Genomic DNA, 21372 nt, shown 5'->3' on the forward strand with positions numbered 1-21372 from the left:
CGGAAAATGAATTGGAAGAACCAACAATAAAGAGGAAGATTACTAAAAACAGCCACCTTCTTCCACCCAGCCACGCCCTTGAACCCCGACCACGTCACCCGCTACGGTCATCCTATTACAAGTGGTGTCAGTCGGGTAACCTGCACATCAAACACTCCTGTTACAATTGGTGACAGTAGTGGTGTTCTCCCTGTATTTGGAGGAAATTGTGGCTGGTAATCGACGAGGATATGTGAAACCTGAGAAGGGCAACAATGGATCAGCAACTCCTGCAACATGACAGGTAAGTACCAATATTTCGTTTGGTTGTTTGTCTGAACCTGTAGCATAGTCCGTCTTCCCTTCCTGTTCTTCTTTCTGGGCTTACTGTAGTCTTGATTCGATAGCTGGTAGAGATGGAGCAGTCTGTGTCAGCCGAGGTGGCTATTCAGCAGCTACTTGGGCGAGTGTCGGATTTAGAGATAGAGCTTGCTCGGTCTAAAGAAGCGAGCAAGGAACGGTTTCCTGTTACTGCATTATTTATTGACAATAACACTGCGTCTTTGGTCACCCCTTTCTCGGGAAAAGGTGGGAAGGATGTTATGATTTTTTTTGAGAACCTCAGCATGGCCCTAAATTGGGAACTTGGCGTGCAGAAACACTTTTGCATGTGGCTAAGTTGAAAGTAGGACACGCCAAGCGCGTAAAACACTTCATTTTATCCAGCGGCTCATTCTCAGACAAAGGTTCAACGACACACAACGAATTTATCGGCACGCTAGCTCCAACATCTGCCCAGGTTATTTTCTCTGTACCTCTGGGTATAGTATCCCGCGAGTTAACCCTAAGGGACCTTGTACGCAGTTTAGGTGGCCCACCCGACGTCTGGATGGTTCCTTGCGACAGTAATGGCTTTTCGGCTGCAGAACCTACGCGAAATTGTATTCCGTCCAGTTCTACTTTACGCCGTTCCAGGTTAACTTTTGCGTGATGCGCAACCAGGAAATCCAATCCGTGTATGACATCATAGCTGATGCCAACAACTGGAAGAACTACCTTCACCTTGATGTTCCTCATTTCCACTCGGAAGTTTAACATCGCTGATCCGAGTGACTTCACCTGTCCCCCACCCACGCCACTTAACGCCCAGCGTGATGGTTTTAATGCTACTTTACCGAGTACATTTCTACTCGACACGGATACCTGAGACCTGGTATCCAATAAAAATTTGCACAGTCTGCCCCTCACCAAGCCGGTCAGAAAAAAGTCTGCCACTGATTCTGCAGTAGCATTAATCCTTACCGGGGGTGTTGCACAGTGGACACTGTACTGGTAGCTAGGATGGCTTGGCTGTGGAAGTGGAAGGGTAGCCCACAACATAGACAGACAACAGTATTCACAATTAACAAGCTCCCAAGCTTTAATGATCTTCCAGCAATAAAGGCTCTTAACAAATCACAATTAAGCAAGGACATAAACTTGGTTACAAACATATGTTAACCTTCAACAAGTGAATAACCCCAATAAGGAATTACCAATCAATAAAACGTAGATAAAGGACTGCTTTACAAGAATGCTTAAATTAAGTAAAATCATGAAAGCTAAGTTACAAATTTTGTGTTAAGTTTCAACAGGTGAATAACCCCAATAAATAAGTCTCATTTAAATAAAACATAGATAGGAAAATGTCTTACCAAAATGCTTGAATTGTGTAAAATCATGAAAGGCTGAGTTACAACTTTTCTCACAAACTACTTAGGAATTTACAGCACATAAACAAGTTTGGTCTGGTTAACCAGATGGTAACTGCCAAGTCCAAGCGGCCAAAGCCACTCAGAGCGGACGACCGCCCCGACGCTGGTCATCAACCGACATCGTCACGGCCCAGTGGCCACCGTGCTAAAACAGACTAACGTTTCGGTAAGCGACCGACAGCAACACAGGAGTAACAGTGACTGAAAGTCGGCGTACGCCTTACGAAACACGGCACACCCTGAAGCGGCAGCAGTTACAGCTAACTAGCGGCCATACAACCGCGAGCAAACAAGTCCCACGCCGCCCGTACTGAAACGTCCCCTTAGAACAATTACAAATGACTGTGCTTAAACTGGCATACAATATTTTTAGCGCAACGCAATCTGACTTTCAAAAATCCCTGCAAAAGAATGGCCCTGAGTAACATTAAACTATACCTTTCAGAAATCACTTACCTCACAAAAACCTTCATTACTCGAACTACTGCAGTACAGCGAGCACCACTACTGCCAGCTAAATAAAAGATTCAAACTACGGAAGGCACTAACTACTGATAGGGATAGTTAGCAAATGAAAGATATTAATAGAGAACAAACAATGTATTTACCTTGATAGTCATAATATATATAGCAGTTCATGACAAATTACAAAACTCCGCCATCTCTCTCCCCACATCCACCACTGCTGGCGGCTCACCTCCAACTGCGCAACGCTACGCGCTGTTCACATCCAGCTGCCGCTGCCCAACACTACAATGGCAGACAACAATGCAAACTAGACACAGACTGCACACAGCACAGCCAGTGATTTTTATACAGCGGTGGCGTTACCAATAAAAAAACCTAAACAGCCTACTTACATAGCCCCCATGCTCCCCACAAAAAATTTTACAAATTGTTTTGGGCACTGGCCAATACATATTTGTTAAAAAAATTTTTACAATTACAGTAACAGCGAAATCAAATGCACAGACTTATTGATACAATGTTGGTCAAATGCTAAAATTTTCTCACAGTCCATGAAGACAGTCCTAATCATTCATCACAGTAAAACTGCCATTTCTTTTCTCCAAGTCTGAGCAGTAAAAGACAATGCACACAGAAGTAGTGGATTTTCATGCAGTCTTGAAGAAGTAGTGTTGTCCTTCCAACGGAAAGACAGTGCTGACTCTTGACATGCAGACGGGTAATGGGCCACAACAGAGCAAACCCACAGCAGAGTCAGTCGACGTTTCGAAGAATACTGGTAGGTAGGTCATCACAGAGTAGACCCACTGTAGTCCTGGTAGAGATTACGGTGTTGGTGGGCCACCAGAGGTGCAGACCCACTGTAGTGCTTGTAGAAATAATGGTATTGGTGGGCCATCAAAGATGCAGACCCACTGCAGTCCTTGTAGAAATAATGGTATTGGTGGGTCATCAAAGATGCAGACCCACTGTAGTCCTTGTAGAGATGGCTAGCAGCCATCCGTTGCGACTGTGCAGGTGCACAATCACCATCGAAGATTCTTGCGGAGAATATAGCAAGTCCATAACCACCACTTGCGCACTCACAAAGTTTTTGGAATTGTCCTTAGAACCAGCAATATTGTTATCCAGTCCCTTGCTGAATTATTAACACACGTGCAAACCCTATCAGTCCCTACTTCTCACATATTGTCCATATACTATGACCAACAGGTATGTGTGCAGTGAAATGGAACTTACAAGTTACTTAATTTGATGAACTGGTGTCAAGTACAATTTTATAACATAAGAACACAATAACAAAGGTACAAAACACATCATTAAAGAACATAACAATACAGATAACATTTGTAGTAACACAGGCTTTACAAAAGAATAGAAATAAACATATACATCAGTGTTACAGGAATTATGAGTACCTACATAAAAGATCAGAATAACTTTTGAAACATCAACTTCACACCCAAGCATTAAAACAGAACAGAATAAATAATGTCTAAACATCTTTACAAGGTAAATAACATATTAATAATGCAAATTGTATTTGAGGATAACAGTATTCCTCATCATAGTGAATGTAGCTGAGTATTAGAAAAATTCTACAACCTAAATCGTATCAGATAAACACATAAAGACAGGATGAACACAAATACACAAGGGTACACAAACATATAGCATAATAATACAAAAGGAAAGGACAGGGTTTGTTTAACTGCAGTATTTTGCAAACAAAACTTTCTTTACTTCTCGGAGATCTCCCTTCGTTCTTCATTATTTCCAAAAGTCCTATCTATACCTGCTTTCTGTACTTTTCTCGTATAGCTTCTCAATGCATTTCTTCCAATTAATTGCTACTCATTCTCTTATAGGCTACCCCCTCTTAAGCTAACTTATATCTACTGAGCTCAGATGCTAAACTAAGGGACGAGGCAATGCAGCAGCACAAAACAATTAACGCAAACAGCAATGAAAAAAACATGGAAATTTGCAAAGCAAGCTACAGTAAATCTAAATTACCAAGCAATTCAACATTACAACTAATATGAGGCAATGCACAGCAAACAAGAAAAATAAATCTGGCTTAGCACAGTAACACAAATTGAAATTCAGTAGCACTATGCCTGGCAACCAACAACAAAAAATGAAATAACTTATACCTAAACATGACAAAGCTCAAGCAGAAAAAATAGTACACTAAAAATGGCCATGTCTAATACCTATGTCACATCTTAATACTAGAGTGATGCATCACAATTTATTCTACAAAAGAAATTACCAAGTACTTGAAAAGAAGATTATGAATGCAGTTCCTGTGAAGGGAAATGTCGTTTTGTGCTCCCTCATTTTTTTGAAAAAAATTATTATTTACTCGATCTGTAGACAGAAAATATTTATATTAGTACATCTATAAAATTTTATTTTAACCAATGCTGCAGTGCAGCTAGAAACTAGATATCAAATGAAATAAGCAACTATGTACAAAGCAAAGCATAAGAACATCGTTCAATAGTCATGTGGCATTTCATAAGTAGTAAAAAAATCTCTCATCTAGAAAAACAGTAGTCATAGTCAGGTGTGTAGACAAACTATTTCTTGTCATTCCATTACGCATTTCAGTAAATATCAGAAAGTACAATATGTTTCCAAGTAATTAGCGTGTCGTATTTGCAATGCTTTCTCTAAAGGAATGACAATGGCGAGGATAATGGCCTCCCTTTTTTTTTCTCCACCTGTACCTCTGAAAGGCACACGCTAATGACCCTTTTTTTTTTCAGGCGCCTGTCGCCCAGCTGGGTGCCCACGACACATTACGTGCAGGTGGTCACTTAACTTTCTTACCGAAATATTTATGACACCAGTTTCCGCTACAGTGACAGTCTCATATAAAAATATTTCACAGGTCAAGAATTTGGGTTACATATCTGTAGAAACAAAATCCTATAAATATAATAGCGTCCAAAAAATTTTCGCCAGCATTGTGACACATTCACGCATATACACACATTTCATAACTCTTAAAGTACGATTCTTGGTTTCCAACAACCTTTTTCACAAACCAGAGTCCCTAACCAATACTCATTATTCCTTACCTTATTCGTCGACACTTCTTCAATATTTCGTCATTACAGATATGTAGCATAATCAAATAACTCATATAGCATCAGCTTACTGATCATAAACATACCGCAACAGCATAATACACATAGTCATCGTAATAATAACATCATAACACCTCAGTCAACTCTCAAAATCGTCGTAGCTTCCTCCAATAATTTCAAAACCTAAAAAAATTCTCTGCTCATGTCAAAAGCGTCATCTGCCTCAAGCGCACTTCAAAAATCATAATCCCATACCAAATACATCATTCAAAGCTCTCATAGTATCACAATGGTTCCAAAAAAATATGAACAGTTCACAAAGTACAGACAAAATACAGTTACATAAGTGTGAAGTTACCCAACTGTGTAATTGCGTAAACATTTGTCACTGACGTAGTAAAAAGAATGGTTGTTTCTCTGTCAAATAATCAGATAGCTGTGTAATTCTGTGTTAGAGAAATATGGTACCGATGTGTAAAGTTATATAAGCAAATACCATATTAGCTATGGCTCCTTATGCTTGCCAAACACATGATACACAAAGTAAGCGTGTACCCCCCCTGAGGATTAATGTAATTATACCCTCAGGTGTTACAGATTACAGCAATGGAATGAAATGTATCACGGAAAACTTTCTTCGTAATTCAAAAATCTTGAAAAATAAATGGTTTAAGTACAAAATTAATCACTCAAACACATGTCCTGTAGCGCTAAATGTGCGTCTTGCTGTAAGATAATCTCTGTGAAAGTGTCGTAGTTATTGTCCTCCGAAAGCTAAGTTCTGCAGAAGTCAATGTACTTACCTCATCATAAACAAAAGTGAAATGCTTTGCATATAGATATCTTAGTTATTACGCTTATTGTTGTGATGAAGAAATTACTGTGCTGTAACGTATTGTTGTGCTACGGAAAAGGCTGTCTCATTGTAGCTATACCACAAAAGTTACTACTAAAACCTGTTTTACTTTCCAGAAGAATTCAGTAAAACTGTGCAGATATAAAACAGATACACCGCAAAAGCAACATTGTAAATTGTCACTCATTAGTAGCGTCGAGATAAAATCGTGTAGCTGTCACATAAACTAACCACTGTGTCATCTGGTATCTCACAGAAAGTACTTTAAATCCAGAATGTATTTTCAAGTAAACCAAAATGTTGCATTAAAATCTCATTAGCAGTACTGGTAAATGTTCTAAGTATGTAAGCCTTATAGTCGTTACATAATCATGCAACTAACAAGCAAGAATGCATACACACAATAACACTGTGTCGTCTGTTCACAATAACAATGCATTCGTAATTTCTGTTTAAATAAGTTCTCTTCGTTCTTGACTGGATATTTAACTTCAAACATTGTTGCATGTTAACAGTTTCTTAAGTCTGACAAAGCATACTAGAAATGTGAAGTGAAAAGTTTTATGGCAAAGACAAAGTTAAAAAGCAGATTATCTTTCAATAAACGGTTTTACATGTGAAATGTGGTGTAAACCTTTACTCTTCCTAGTACTCAGAGTTTCAACTTGAACGGAATTATCATGCGGTATACGTCGGTGAGGAGTGCAAAAATTTTTCTCAAGGTTAGCGTCTTATGTTATTTTTCTCGGAGCCAGCGGGCGCACGCGGCTGCCTGCTGTGCGAGTCATTGTCTGTCTCTTTGTTGGCGCGCGCCGTTATTGGGATTAGGAGACCTAACTTCTACAAATTCACTCTGACGAGAAGGCCCTGCCCTGTTTAAATCCCGCCAGTTCTGATGCAATTCAGGTCTGTCGTTACGATCACATCGTCTGTCGTCATGTCGGTAGTTCCTGTAGTTTCTTTCCTGTCGGTTAAGTGGTGGAGAATTTCTCCCTGAATCGTAACTGCGCGCTGAACTGTTGCGTCTGAAGTTATTCTGTCTCCCGTGATAATAATAGTTCTGGTTGCCATATTGTCTGTTTCTATGATTGTCTCTGTCATAGTCATTACTGCGGAGAGGTGATCTTTCCCTGTAATTATTACTACTCTGCCAACGGTTGTCATACGGGTGGTGTCTGTTTTGGTCACGATTTGCGTTGTAAGAATAGACTTGTCGTGTCCAGTTATTGTTTCTGTCGTCACGGAATTGTGACGGATGTGACCTGTAGTGATTGTTTTCCTGTTTCCGCGTTCCGCGATTGTCAGTGGCGTTTTCCAGTTCTTGTAACAGTCCCTGAAAAGCTTCAATGTCGTCTTTGCGACGTCCTGCTAAAATAATATGTCGTAAATGTTCAGGCAATTTGAGTAAGCAAATGCGGATGAGTTCTGAGGGGCTGTATGGGTTTGAAAGATACTGATTCTTATGCAACATGTCTTCAAAATATTTGACAAGACTGGAAAATTCAGATTGTTCAAAGTGTTTCATCATCATGATGCTATGTTTTACTCGGTCTTATGTAGCTTGAGACCAATATGCTGAGAGGAAGGCATGATAAAATTCTCCTTCACTGTGGCAATCGTGAATGACTGATCGCATTCTTACAGCTGGTTCATTCTCTAAGTAGCCACACATAAATTCTAATCTGTGTTCTAACGACCAGTTGGGACGAAAACAATGAGAGAATTGATGGAGCCATGCTTGTGGATGAATGTCGTTGCCAGAATTCTTAAATGTTTTGAATTTACATGTAGTAATGAACAGCTTATAGTCAAAATCATCATGTCGGCGAGTCGCATATCGGTCATTGTTAGGTCGTGTCGGCCGTTCCATCTCAAAATTCGGTGCACATTGCCAATTTCTTTCATAACTTCCGAAATGCCCTGTTTTATTATTTTGCGGCTTTTCCGTATTTCTAAGTCCCTCTTCCCGTGTTGGAGCGCGAGTGTCCTCTAAAATACGTAATTCTTGTATTACCTGTGTCAGCTGATCTTGTACTTCCCGGATTTCTCTTTGGTGTTGCGTATTAATTTGATTCAGATTTTGTTTCAGTTTCCTAATTTGTTCGCTCTCTTCTGTGTCATTAAAGACTACCGGTTTTGTGTCATTCAGATTATCATCTACCTTCGTAGATAAATTATTTAGCTGATCCGAAAGTTCAACTACTTTCTCTGATAATGAACTAATTTCCTCCATGTGTCTTTCTGAACCAATTTTCAGAGTATCTACTGTGTCCTTTAAGTTTTCTTGAGTTTTTGCAAGTTGCATAACCGAATCGGTAGATGCAACTGAGTCAAATTTAGCTTGCAAGGTCTCATGATTTTCATGAACAATAGTTTGCAGTTCTTTTATGGCTGCTTCTTGATTCTGTAATGCATTTTCATGCCGCGAAAAAATAGGTTAAAAATGCTCACAAATTTGTGTTTTTACGTCATTACAGACTTTTTGACATTTCGATTCAATGTTATGTAACTCAGTAGTTAAATCTTCACGTGTTTGTTCAAGCGTGGTGTGAAGATTTTGTTCCATTGCGTCTAACTGTTGCTGTGTTTGTCTCTGGTGTTGTTCCATTGTGTCTAACTTTTGAAGCTTTTGCTGTGTTTGTCCCATTTGTTGTATTAATTGTAATAACAATGCATTGGTGTCTGAAACATGTTCCTCAGTGTTTTTCGGCAGTGAAGTTGCACCCGCAACATTCACATTTTGACAAGCAGAAAATGTGTCTTGACTTATTTGAGAAAACGGTGAGGACCCAAAACCTGAATCTACAGTATTTCCGAGATTGTTTCCTGTCATTTCGGATTCCTGAGGCGAGCTGTTGCCGACCGATCGATCGATAATGCTTCCCTGTTCACTAATTGTTTCACTGTGTACACCATTATTTGCAACCCGCTCCATTTCCCTATGCGCAATTACCAAATTACTACTTTGAACATTAGTTAATTCATTACTCTGCGGCGCTAACACGCTGCTTTCGTCTTCACTGTCATTTCTCAGATTACTTTGGAGCCTAGTATTACGTTTTTCACACGCCATAATTGTCACAATATTTCACACGATAACACAGAAAAGCACAATTTGAAGAGCAAAATAAAATAACATAGCAATGGAAATAATGTCTACTTAATTGCCAGCGCAGCTGCGAAATACTTGGTGCAAATCTACATGCATGCCACAACTGTTTTACTGTACAACAATGAAAGACTGCAACTACAAAGGAGATTCTCTCTACAATTACGCGCTAGCAATAAACAAAATCTACACTAATTACACAAACTACAAGAAAAAATCAGAAGATTCCAGTGAGGTATCCACGGCTAAGGGTCGACATATGAAACGCCCCCTTAGAAAAATTACAAATGACTGTGCTTAAACTGACATACAATATTTTTAGCGCAACGCAATCTGACTTTCAAAAATCCCTGCAAAAGAATGGCCCTGAGTAACATTAAACCATACCTTTCAGAAATCACTTACCTCACAAAAACCTTCATTACTCGAACTACTGCAGTACAGCGAGCGCCACTACTACCAGCTAAATAAAAGATTCAAACTACGGAAGGCACTAACTACTGATAGGGATAGTTAGCAAATGAAAGATATTAATAGAGAACAAACAATGTATTTACCTTGATAGTCATAATATATATAGCAGTTCATGACAAATTACAAAACTCCGCCATCTCTCTCCCCACATCCACCACTGCTGACGGCTCACCTCCAACTGCGCAACGCTACGCGCTGTTCACATCCAGCTGCCGCTGCCCAACACTAGAATGGCAGACAACAATGCAAACTAGACACAGACAGCACACAGCACAGCCAGTGATTTTTATACAGCGGTGGCGTTACCAATAAAAAAACCTAAACAGCCTACTTACAGTACTAACGCGGGAAATGATAGCGAGCGACAAGACGCCACGCGCAAAGCAGCAACCGTACCTATCCCTCGACCACAGAATGTGCCCTGTCTCCTTGTCTATGGTAATACTGTATATAGCACACAAGAAACGATTTAATAATGGCATTAGTTCAACGCAAGATCAGTTAACAGTTAGGTCCAGTAAAGATTTACCAACGGATTTACCTTCAAACCAACTTCCGGACCACAGGCGGAAATTAGTAAACTTGGCATAAGTTTTCACCAGACCGATAAACAAGAACTCAAATTAAACAGTTGCCGAAAATACAGTCACGATACGCAAGCCCTTCAAGACCTTGCTATCTTACTCACAGTTATCATTAATGGCGAAACATATACAAATGAATGACAAGAAATTCACCATTGAAAACAAAAAACAACACACAACAAGGTTAAATTAATTAATTTGCAGACGAGCCAGTCACTGAAAGCTTAGTTCCACAAGATTAGGACTAACCTCACTCTGCAGCAATACATTTGTGTGCGTGATAACTAGGTTGTCCAAACAGGACTCCAAAACCCAAAACAACAGGTCACACATTAGCCGTCTTGTCCTCGGATACTAGGCACCACTGGGCTGTGACAATCGCGGCAAAAAAGATCTCTGAAATTACAGCTGGCTGCAGCAAAACAAATGAGTCAGGGTGCATGAACGTAAAGCACAAGCCACTGTTCCAGCCGGAGCGTAACCTTTTCAATGCACACACGGACAGAACAACACACGTGGGCATAAAGGGGCCAACAGATACGTACCAAGCAAACTATACTGCGCCAAAAATACGACCCACGTCACGTCCACAAACCGGAGCACTGCTCCCGGAGCTAGTGCCTGCTCGCTGGACTGCCGCAACTCTGTCCCCCGGAAAGCGATGCTGACTACCGCCTTGCTCAACGCTCCCTTCTCGGCCGTGCACCACAACTCTTTTCTTGTCGCCTCAGAGTGTAGCCTGCTGTCCATCCCAGATTCCCGTACTCGCACTTACACCCTCGTTAGGACCCGCTCTGACAGGAGGCGCTCGCGATCGCACATAGTGCCAACCTCAACCAGAGGAGTAATCGACAGCGTCTTGCGCCCGAGAGCCGCGCCACGGCTCAGACGCAACACCCCCTGTCCCGATTAACTGAGGGGGGTGAGGTCCACCTTGCGGTTTTCTATCATGTTCCTGCCAGGACCCATTGCAATTACGCTCCCGATGACCCCAACGTCTGCATTTCCTACACTGCACTTCCTTGCAATCGCGTCTAATGTGTCCCATCCGACCACATCTGAAACATTTTATTTCTGCATTAAACACTGCTTTCCTGTCCCACGTCTTTGTTACTGCTTCAACTTCCTCTAACGCCACAGCGATTCCGACTGCCTCATTGAGAGTCTTAGGAAATTCTATTCTAATCTTGCGGGAGGTTTCGGGCTGTACTCCCCGCAAAAATGCGTCTAGTGCCCTCTGCTCAGTTTCCTGCAGAATGGATTCATTAACCCTATCGGAATCCTTTAGCTCATAGGTATTAGCATTAATTTTTCGAATTAGATCTACAAAAACTTCTATTGTTTCCCCATTCCTTCGATACATTCTATTGAACTGTTCCCGATAATATCTAGACGTAATTTTCCTTCGATACCTTTCTAGCACCCCTTTTTTGAATACTTCAAATTTCTGAGCATCCCTTAATTCTTCATGGCATGTAATGTATGCTCTGGCATCCCCATTTACTTTCAACTTAGCCACATGCAAAAGTGTTTCTGCACCCCAAGTTCCCAATTTAGGGCCATGCTGAGGTTCTCAAAAAAAAAATCATAACATCCTCCCCAGCTTTTCCCGAGAAAGGGGTGACCAAAGTCGCAGCGTTAGTGTCAATAATTAATGCAGTAATAGGAAACTGTTCCTTGCTCGCATCTTTAGACCGAGCAAGCTCTACCTCTAAATCCGGCACTCGCTCAAGTAGCTGCTGAATAGCCACCTCGGCTGACCCAGACTACTCCATCTCTACCAGCTATCGAATCAAGACTACAGTAAGCCCAGAAAGAAGAACAGGAAGGGAAGACGGACTATGCTACAGGTTCAGACAAACAACCAAACGAAATATTGGTACTTACCTGTCATGTTGCAGGAGTTGCTGATCCATTGTTGCCCTTCTCAGGTTTCACATATCCTCGTCGATTACCAGCCACAATTTCCTCCAAATACAGGGAGAACACCACTACTGTCACCAATTGTAACAGGAGTGTTTGATGTGCAGGTTACCCGACTGACACCACTTGTAATAGGATGACCGTAGCGGGTGACGTGGTCGGGGTTCAAGGGCGTGGCTGGGTGGAAGAAGGTGGCTGTTTTTAGTAATCTTCCTCTTTATTGTTGGTTCTTCCAATTCATTTTCCGGTAGCTCAGCCCCACTGCTCGTGGCGTGGTGGAGACGTGCTGATGCACACAGCCTGGGGAACGCGATGCTGTGCTCGGTCAGTGGCTGCGCAGGCGGTAGGAGGTTAGCAGCACGAGGCCCAGCCTAGCCCACCTCCTGCACATGCAGCGGCTCGTGACGACGCCGGGAGTCGCCGGTGCAGCAGCGGGCAACGCCCTCCGCTGGACGGTCCTTGGGGACAGCGTCACTGATGACGACGACGTAACAGCGACCGAACGCCCAATCGGTCGAACCGAATTTCGACGCCCATCTCTGATGCCCTTAAATAGTGCAAACCGCTGCTGAATCCGCCGGTTACGTGGCGGCGTGTTTATTAGACTGTTCTCGATGAGTTGGCTAACGCAACCGCGCCACACGCGGCCCGGGCCAGCGTAATTCTACTAATGCTGCGTTCTGGCTGTTGATGGCTGCCGCGCACATACACACATACTGACGCTCGTTGCAAAACTGTGTCACCTGCATAACGCGCCGGCCAGCCTTCATCCGCCGTCTGCTGTGAGGCTGGCGCATCATACACTGAAACACACTAAATCACAACTTTGCACCATATTTCCTAAAAATAACCCCATGTCCTTTACAACACTGTCACGAATAGCAGAAAAAAACAAGCTAAATTTAGTAGTATAGTAGAACCTAAATTCCTAGCCAGAGCAGCAGAGGTGCGTACGTAACCAGATGCAGCCACTATTTATTGTTTGTTCTGCCAACACGGGCGGACTCTGTAGCATCACGAGGCTTAGAGTAAGCGGGGAAAAGTGACCTTTGAACACAGTCAGTGTCGAAATATCATGTGTATACACCACACGGGTGTCATGTGCTCCTGCATGATCAGCCCCACCAGCATATGTAGGCGTAGAAACTTCCAGAAGAATGTGGCAATGTGCAAAAACGCCTATAAAAGGGCCACCGTTCCCTGCTGGAAAGGTCTTTTGTTGCATAGTCGTCGGGAAGAGGATTGCGAGTGTCACTGTGTGGCAGGTGCTGGACGAAGAATCCGATGTAGTCTACACTCAGGCCAGCACACACGCCTCTGCACCATCAGACTTAGGCTCAGGGAAGAATAGGAAGGCTTCTAACCAAATGAAGACACTTAGTAGATAGACTTGCACATAAGGCATATGCCAGGGGGTGCTTCCAGTAATAGTAATCCTATATCTGCTTTATGATATCCTTCTCGAATCCCCGAACTTCCTGTTGAGTTTCGTACTCTAACCTACTCAATAGCCTACTTTTCAGTCAAACAACTGAAAAGCAGGTGTCCCACTAGCAGAAATTGTCCCCGACGAACCTTGTCGGTGAGTTCCATGACACGCATTCGTGCAGTCCTTCCTACTCCCTCTCAGGACTCGTCAGTGGTAGACTTTTCTGGTGCCAGATGTGGGGTTGGTTTTAGTACCGTTGGGTGGAGGAATTGGCTAAAAAGAGTACAGGAATAGGCAGAGGGGCGTCGCACCGTGCCATCGTGGAGCGAGAAGGGCGGCGCAAGCGTCACCGCAGCAGCCTAGAGGCTTCACACTGCACCGGCTGCGGGCCGAACACCGCCCCGCCGCCGTGAGCACAGTGCTCATCTCATACAGCGCAAGAAACAGGGTCAGTAAAGATGAGAAACGACGCTGAAGTAAACTCAAATGAGAACAGGCTGCACCTGAGTTGCAGCGAGGCTACAAAACTAGTGCCTCATAAGTTTGATGGAGATAGGGAAAAATTATCAGAATTAATTGATAACTGTGCCAATGCTGGCCAGTGTGGCTGTGCGGTTCTAGGCGCTTCAGTCTGGAACCGCGTGACCGCTACGGTCGCTGGTTCGAATCCTGCCTTTGGCATGGATGTGTGTGATGTCCTTAGGTTAGTTAGGTTTAATTAGTTCTAAGTTCTAGGCGACTGATGACCTCAGAAGTTAAGTCGCATAGTGCTCAGAGCCATTTGAACCACTTTTGAACTGTGCCAATGCATTTAATATAGTAGACCCTCATGCTAAGCAAGCATTTCCAAGATTTGTTATTGGACAGATAATGGGCTCCACCCACAGTAAGTTATTAGCTAGAGACCACACAGAAACTTGGTCCGACATGAGGGCAATTTTATTAGAAAACTACGAGAGTAAACTCACTATTGATTACTACGCATGTACTGTGTTCAATAGTAGGCAAGGGAAAGAGGAAAGTGTGGCTCAATGGGGCTCTCGTGTGGATACTATGCAATTTCATTTCAGAGAAGCGGTGAAGAGGGTTATGGAAGCTGGAGAGGTTGCGGGGAGCAATGCTTTGATAGGGAAGCTAGGGCGAGCCATATTCATTCAGGGGTTATACGATGACAGGATCAAGAGTGTAATACGGGCTCAAGGGGAAAGAATAACACTTCCGAAGCCATTAACCTAGCGGCCACAGAAGAGTGCGCGGTAATGTCCGAAAGAGATAAGCGCTAGTATTAAATGTAAACTGGCCAGAGAAAAGGGCCACCGTGAAGTGTTTCAGTTGTGGTAAGGAAGGGCACATAGCGCGAGAATGCAGGCGCAAATATAATGTCCGCAAGACAGACACTGCACGGGAGATTCCCCAAAGAACGGAACATAGTCGGCTGCCCATAAAGAAAATAACTGTCCGAGAATTCAAAGGGAACAGATCGCGAGCGCAGTGTCTGCCGCCAGTTCGACGTACGTAGTGCGACTTGATGGGACACTCTCCCCTGTGTACTAGAGCAAAACCAGTGACGTGCTTCACACGTCACCAGACCGGACACTACGCCCGTGATTGTCACGAGAGCAAATGGGCTAATACAAGTAAGAATAACGCACAGGGAAACAAGCAGCGGGCGTGATGCGGCAGTCCCATTACGCCACGTCAGGAGTAATAAGAGCTGCTGACTGCACGGGAAAAAATGATTATATATGAGTAACGATGAAAAGGGCGCTGATACAATACTATTAATAGATGGTGATGCGCATATTAACCTTATAAAGGCCATGGTTCTAAGAGATGCTAGGCAGGCGGTTATAATAAAGAGTATCGTGAACGAAGAAATTAGTACAGAAGGTCCTGTGGCTGTACGTTTGAGTTCCAAGCTGTAAATGATCGCACCGATTTACCATTTGACTGACTGTTGGGTCGAGAGTTCCTGGAAAAGAATAAAGTAGTTTTGGATCATGGCCATGGAAAAATGAGGGTGCAGGGCGAATGGGTTGGATTACGAGAAACATACGAAGAGGCAACCGCTGGTAAACTCGTCGTACAGAGTGGCAGAGAAGGAGTGTCTGAGTGAGCGGGATATGCAGAGGTGAGAAAATATGGTAAAGCGGCGGCAAAGACAGCCGCACACCCAGAGACAAGAGCCGCTCCGCAAGTAGAACATAACAGCCTCTTCCAAGTTGATAATGAGGGCACAGACGAGGGTAAATACATGGCTCAAATAGCCAATAGTCTGTCGCCCAAAGCGTCCCAAAAATGTAGTACGAAACCCGATAGAAATAAGCGCGAATGAATCGAATGCCAAACTAGAGGACCGAAAAAGCAAAGTACAGTCAATACAAGTGAGGGTGACATATTTCAAGCGCTGGAGGATTGGGCCAAGAGAAGAGAGATTTCAAAAAGTTCGAGTAACGCGAGGACTAGGGACCGAATCGGTAATCCCAAAACAAGAAATTAGACCAGAGGTATACCTGAAGCCATAGTGTCTGTCCGAAATGGAACGTGTATTACAAGTGTAATGAATACCACGGAATAAGGGGTCCAGTTCCCTGCATCGGAGGTGTTAGTAGAAAGAGTCCCACCCCTGAGCAGTTGTAAAATACGATGTATACCGCTGGAGAAGAAAGAAGGAAGGAAAACCTGACAGAGCTTCCTGAAAGAAAGTATGCTTATCTCACACTTAAATCGGGAAGTGAGAGTAGCAATAGAAGAATGATGTGTTTCATTTACCAGTAGACATACTCACACACACTACTGCAGTAAAGCATCAAATTCCATTGGTACATGAGGCGGAAGGCGAAACCATAAATCAGACGCCTTATCGAATTCCCCAAGTGCAGCAAGAAGCACTGCAGACTTGAGGGAATGTTAGCTGAAGGCATAATTTCTCCAAGTACTAGCACATGGAATTTTCCCCTCATATTACTGCCAAAGAACTCCGACGCATGTGGACGACAAAAGTGGCGAGTAGTTGCCGATTATCGGAAATTAAACGATATATCATTGAATATGGTTTACCCGTTGCCCAGAATCGATGAAATACTCGATAGCTTAAGGTAAGCAAAGTATTTCTCAACACTATATCTTGCTAAAGTTTACTCTCAAGTAATTATAGACGAAAAGGATCAGGAAAAGATGGCGTTTAGTACACCTACCAGCCACTTTGAATACAATAAGATGGCGATGGGAGTATTGGGACAACGCCATACGAGTCCACACTGAATTGTTGCCAGACGTATCCAAGATGGCGCCGATGACATCATCCAGGATGGTGGCCATGACTTCATTCAAGATGGCGGGAAGTTTGAATTTTGGTTGGAAAGTACCACACCGCCCTTCCCCTGAAAAATGGCGTGAAGTTCAACTTCCAACAGGATAATGCACCACACCTCTATTATCTCTAATAAGCAAGGAAAATGGTCGGAAGATATCTCACTTGGGCTACCTCCGCTAACCTAAGTCACCCGACCGCCACTTCCTCCTACGAACTGGCGCCAAGTTTGAATTCCAACAGCATAATGCACCACACCCCTGTTATCTCTACTAAACAAGGAAAATCGCTGGAAGATATATCAATTGGGCTACCTCCACTAACCTAAGTCAAACGACCGCCAATTCCTCCTACGAACTGGCACCAAGTTTGAATGTTGGTGGAAATATAGGTCACTTGAGGTTTTGCTGCTGGCGCGGAAAAAAGGATATTTGTGCTAACATCAGTCGACTCCTCCACGTAAGGTTTCGTCAGAAAAAAGGACTTCTCTTTATTATTTAACCAATTTCGAGCAGGTGTGTTTGCCACTGGGTGTGGACTCCAACTGGCTTAGTTCAGTTCGTCGCCACAAGAGGGCGCTACCGTGATGTCGGGTGATGACCGCAAGTACTGTTATTCATGATGGCAGAATTCTTTTTTTCATCATGTGCTGTGGGACACACACGGCCACTGCATGGTCCCAAGATCGTCTGCTCTCTGTCTCGCGTGTACATAACAGCATATGCGTCGCATTGAAAGCCCGCAACTGCGCGACACGACACCACAGCCTCCACCTGTACCTTCATACACCCACTTCTGTAAATATCCTAACCAAAGTAACATCCATACCGCTCATCTAACGTATCAGCAGCAAACGATGTCGTGACATACCTAGTACCTAGTAAGTACATTTTCAGTGTTCCCATATCTGCATCCTTTAACTCAGTGTATGCATGTTATATCTGTTTTGGTCAGTTTTCTGTACAGAATGCTTCGACCTTCAACAGATTTTGTGTGTGTGTGTGTGTGTGTGTGTGTGTGTGTGTGTGTGTGTGTTTGTGTGTCTATGTGTTCTGTGGCTCTATGTTATATCTGTTTTGGACCACTCTGTATACAGATTGCCAGGTATTTTAACGGATTGTATGTGTTTGTGTGTCTATGTGTTCTGTATCTCTATGTTATATCTGTTTTGGACCGCTGACTGCTGCACCCTTTAAGCGATTGCGCTTCTTCTACAGAGATTTTCTTCCATGCTTGATATTATACTCGATTTTTTCCATCTTTCTAGATTACATCCTGCAAATGCTGGAAGAGCTTGATCAGCAGCTTGAGTTCGAGAGGGCTCAAGCACAGCTCGAATATAAGTACATTTGTAATAATAACTTACTTCTTAAATCAAATTATTTCCTATAATACTATATATACTCGTTTTCCAAGTGTCTAGATTGAGCTTTGTTAGACTTATTCTTTTCTTTTCCTTCTAGATGATGATCATTCCACCCATAGGGAGGGGTGCAACAAGGACAGTATGCAAGGTGGGGGTGAAATAGCGACTGCTGCAGACGCCAAATTATGGATCTTTTAGAGAAGGAGGTCGATCTGCCTGAGTGGGTAGGAGACCTGACTGAATGTGGCAATGAGTTGCTCAAACCATGGAGCCACATCGGAGAAGGTGAATAGTTTCGAACATTATTTAGTACTATTATTTATTGCTCTTTTAAATCTACATCATTAAACTTATATTTTTCTTATTTACGTTACAGGTATATAATATGACGTTTGCCGTATACCTAGAGCAGTGGTTGTGGGGGCGGGTGTCTGGGGCACATAGCCACAGAGACATGCTCCACCATGTGTAGCCCCCAACAGAGCTGCGCAAGAGACAGCAGCAGAAGCCGAAGGAAGCGCCTCCTGCAACACCACTCCTGCCCATGGGCAATGCAATTGACAGCAGAGGAAAAACAGCTGGTGCAACAGTCTCCCACCCCACCAGCCAGTAGCGGGAGTATCACACCCTGGGGGCCATCACCGCAGCCCAGTTGCTCCAGCAGGCAATCACCACCTCCGCCTCATCAGCCAGCTCACCCCTGCCACCAACACAAGGTTCGTGTGCCCTTCAGCATACCCCTCCCTGTAGATGATACGCCATCGCCAGCCCCATCTTCGACTGGCTGGACCCCGAGTTGTAGTACCAACAGTAATTGTGATTATCCTGTGGCTAGTGGTAGTGTTCTCCTTCATCCTTCGATCAGAATAATGGCGTAATGACCCCCCTAGAATACTCAGCAGTTGCTAGGGCTTTTGAGGGGCGCATCTCTTTCACTAGGATTGAGAATCCAGGAGGGAGGTACCATGACCCTGTAGCATGTTTAGAGGTGTGCCTCCCTGTCTTGGAGACTGAGCTCCTCAAAGGCCCAAAGGATCCGACATTTAACGCCATTAAGTGCAGTGTAGTATTATGCTGCGAATTGAGTCACCCCCTCCCCCCTAAACATCAAGGTGATGCAGAGACAACGACTCCACACTATACAGGGTGCATCAAAAAAATGTATACACACTTTGAAGCGTAATAGAAAATTTATTTCTTGTTCTACAATGAGGTGATAATGGCGTTATTTCTCGGAGCACATCCATTGCTGAGTGGTATCAAGAATCCACCTCGAGCGCTATTATGGCCCGAATATCTGAGATGGGAGTACGTGGGTCCGCTATTGCACTCAGCTGTATACCACTCCTCTATATACATGTCTATGATCCAATAAATGGAGAGTCCAGTTATATTAAACTCCCTATAGATATTGAGAAGAATCATGTATGCATTAATGTCCAAAATACAAAAGATCAAGTTTTTTGCATGGTCAGTCCTGGCTTGTGAGAGAAATTACAATTACAAATATCATCCTGCGCATCCGAGCAGTTACAAACTCAATGATATTACAAGACAGTGTAACTTTGATGGCATAGAGTTCCCTGTAAATATCCAGGACATACACAAGTTTGAGGCTCAGTATACTGGAATATTGGTTCACTTTTATGGGCTGGAGAAGAAGAAGAAGAAGAAGGACAAGTCAGATGAGCAAGACAAGCACACAGTAGTCGGTCTCCTCCATTTCTAAAAATTTGTAGGTGAGCGAGAGTTGCATGTAAACATGCTGCTCTTCTCTGAATAGTTTTTGCACCATCTGTGCACATATCTATGCAATTAGACCATGAAACTTCGTTAGGCCTTAAAAAAATCATCCAATAGATGGAATATTTCAGCACCTGTTGTATTGGCAGATAGTGGTCTGCACAATAAGAGGTCCTCCTCAAAACATCCAGAATATTCATAACGAACAAAAGCCAATAAAATCGCTAATCCTGCAACATCAGTTGATTCATCTAACTGCAGAGAAAATGAATTGTGTTGGATGCAAGAAACAAGAGTGTCTTTCACATCATTTGACATGTCAACAATGCGTCTCTTGACAGTATAGTTTGATAATGGCACCGAAGATACAAGGTTTACTGCCTTTTCGTCTAGCATGCAAGAAACAATATCATTAACACACGGCTTTATGAGATTTTCTGCAATGGTATGAGCTTTGCCTGTTTTTGCCACTCGATAACTAACCAAGAAAGAAGCTTTTAATGAATTTTCATTAATTGTTTTTGCATGAGTTTTCATGCAATACTAAGAAGCAGCTAGTTCAGCACTTTTGAAAAAATCGATGTCTTTAGCCTGGAAATCGGGGTGAGTACCTCCAAAATGACGGCGCCATTAACTGGAATCATTGAACTGTTTGGTAAATAGCTTTCGTTGTACTTAGGCTTCTTGGTTATTCCACTTCCACAGGATATTGCAACCAATGGAGTACTTTCAGCGTTTTCACATAATAAATCCAGCTGTGGAGCTTCTTGTGATTGTTCTTCCTTTGGTCGTCCTCCCTCCTCATTCATTTAAACTGGGAACTTACCTTGTTGTGAAGGCGATGGAGAAACTGCACCCTTCTTCAATGATCCTGACTTCAGCCACCGATCCATGTTAGAAGTAATAAACTGGTCAACAATCGACTTATGAAATAAGTAGTGCACTGACAAAGCAAGTTTAACATTTAATGATGCCTGGGGCCACATACGTGCCAGCGAGCGCTGTGATTGGTCGACAAAGCTCGCTCCGCGCATGCGTGAAAGGTTTCAGCGCATCTAGCGCCGTGAGCCGGCGCACAAATGACCCCTGTATTGTTGCGAAACAGTCGATCTGAGAAGCCGCATTCTCCGCCACTAAACAGTGTATGCGTTCTCATTTAGGAACCGCAAAGGCTGCTTGGGAATCCGACCTTAAGTAAAAGTTCACATTTTTTTCACACGAAAAAAAATAGTGATGAATTTGATTTTCACATTTTTATTCAATAGTTTTACTCATT

The sequence above is a fragment of the Schistocerca serialis genome, chromosome 8 (genome assembly GCF_023864345.2).
Source record: "Schistocerca serialis cubense isolate TAMUIC-IGC-003099 chromosome 8, iqSchSeri2.2, whole genome shotgun sequence".
NCBI classification, from domain to species: domain Eukaryota; kingdom Metazoa; phylum Arthropoda; class Insecta; order Orthoptera; family Acrididae; genus Schistocerca; species Schistocerca serialis.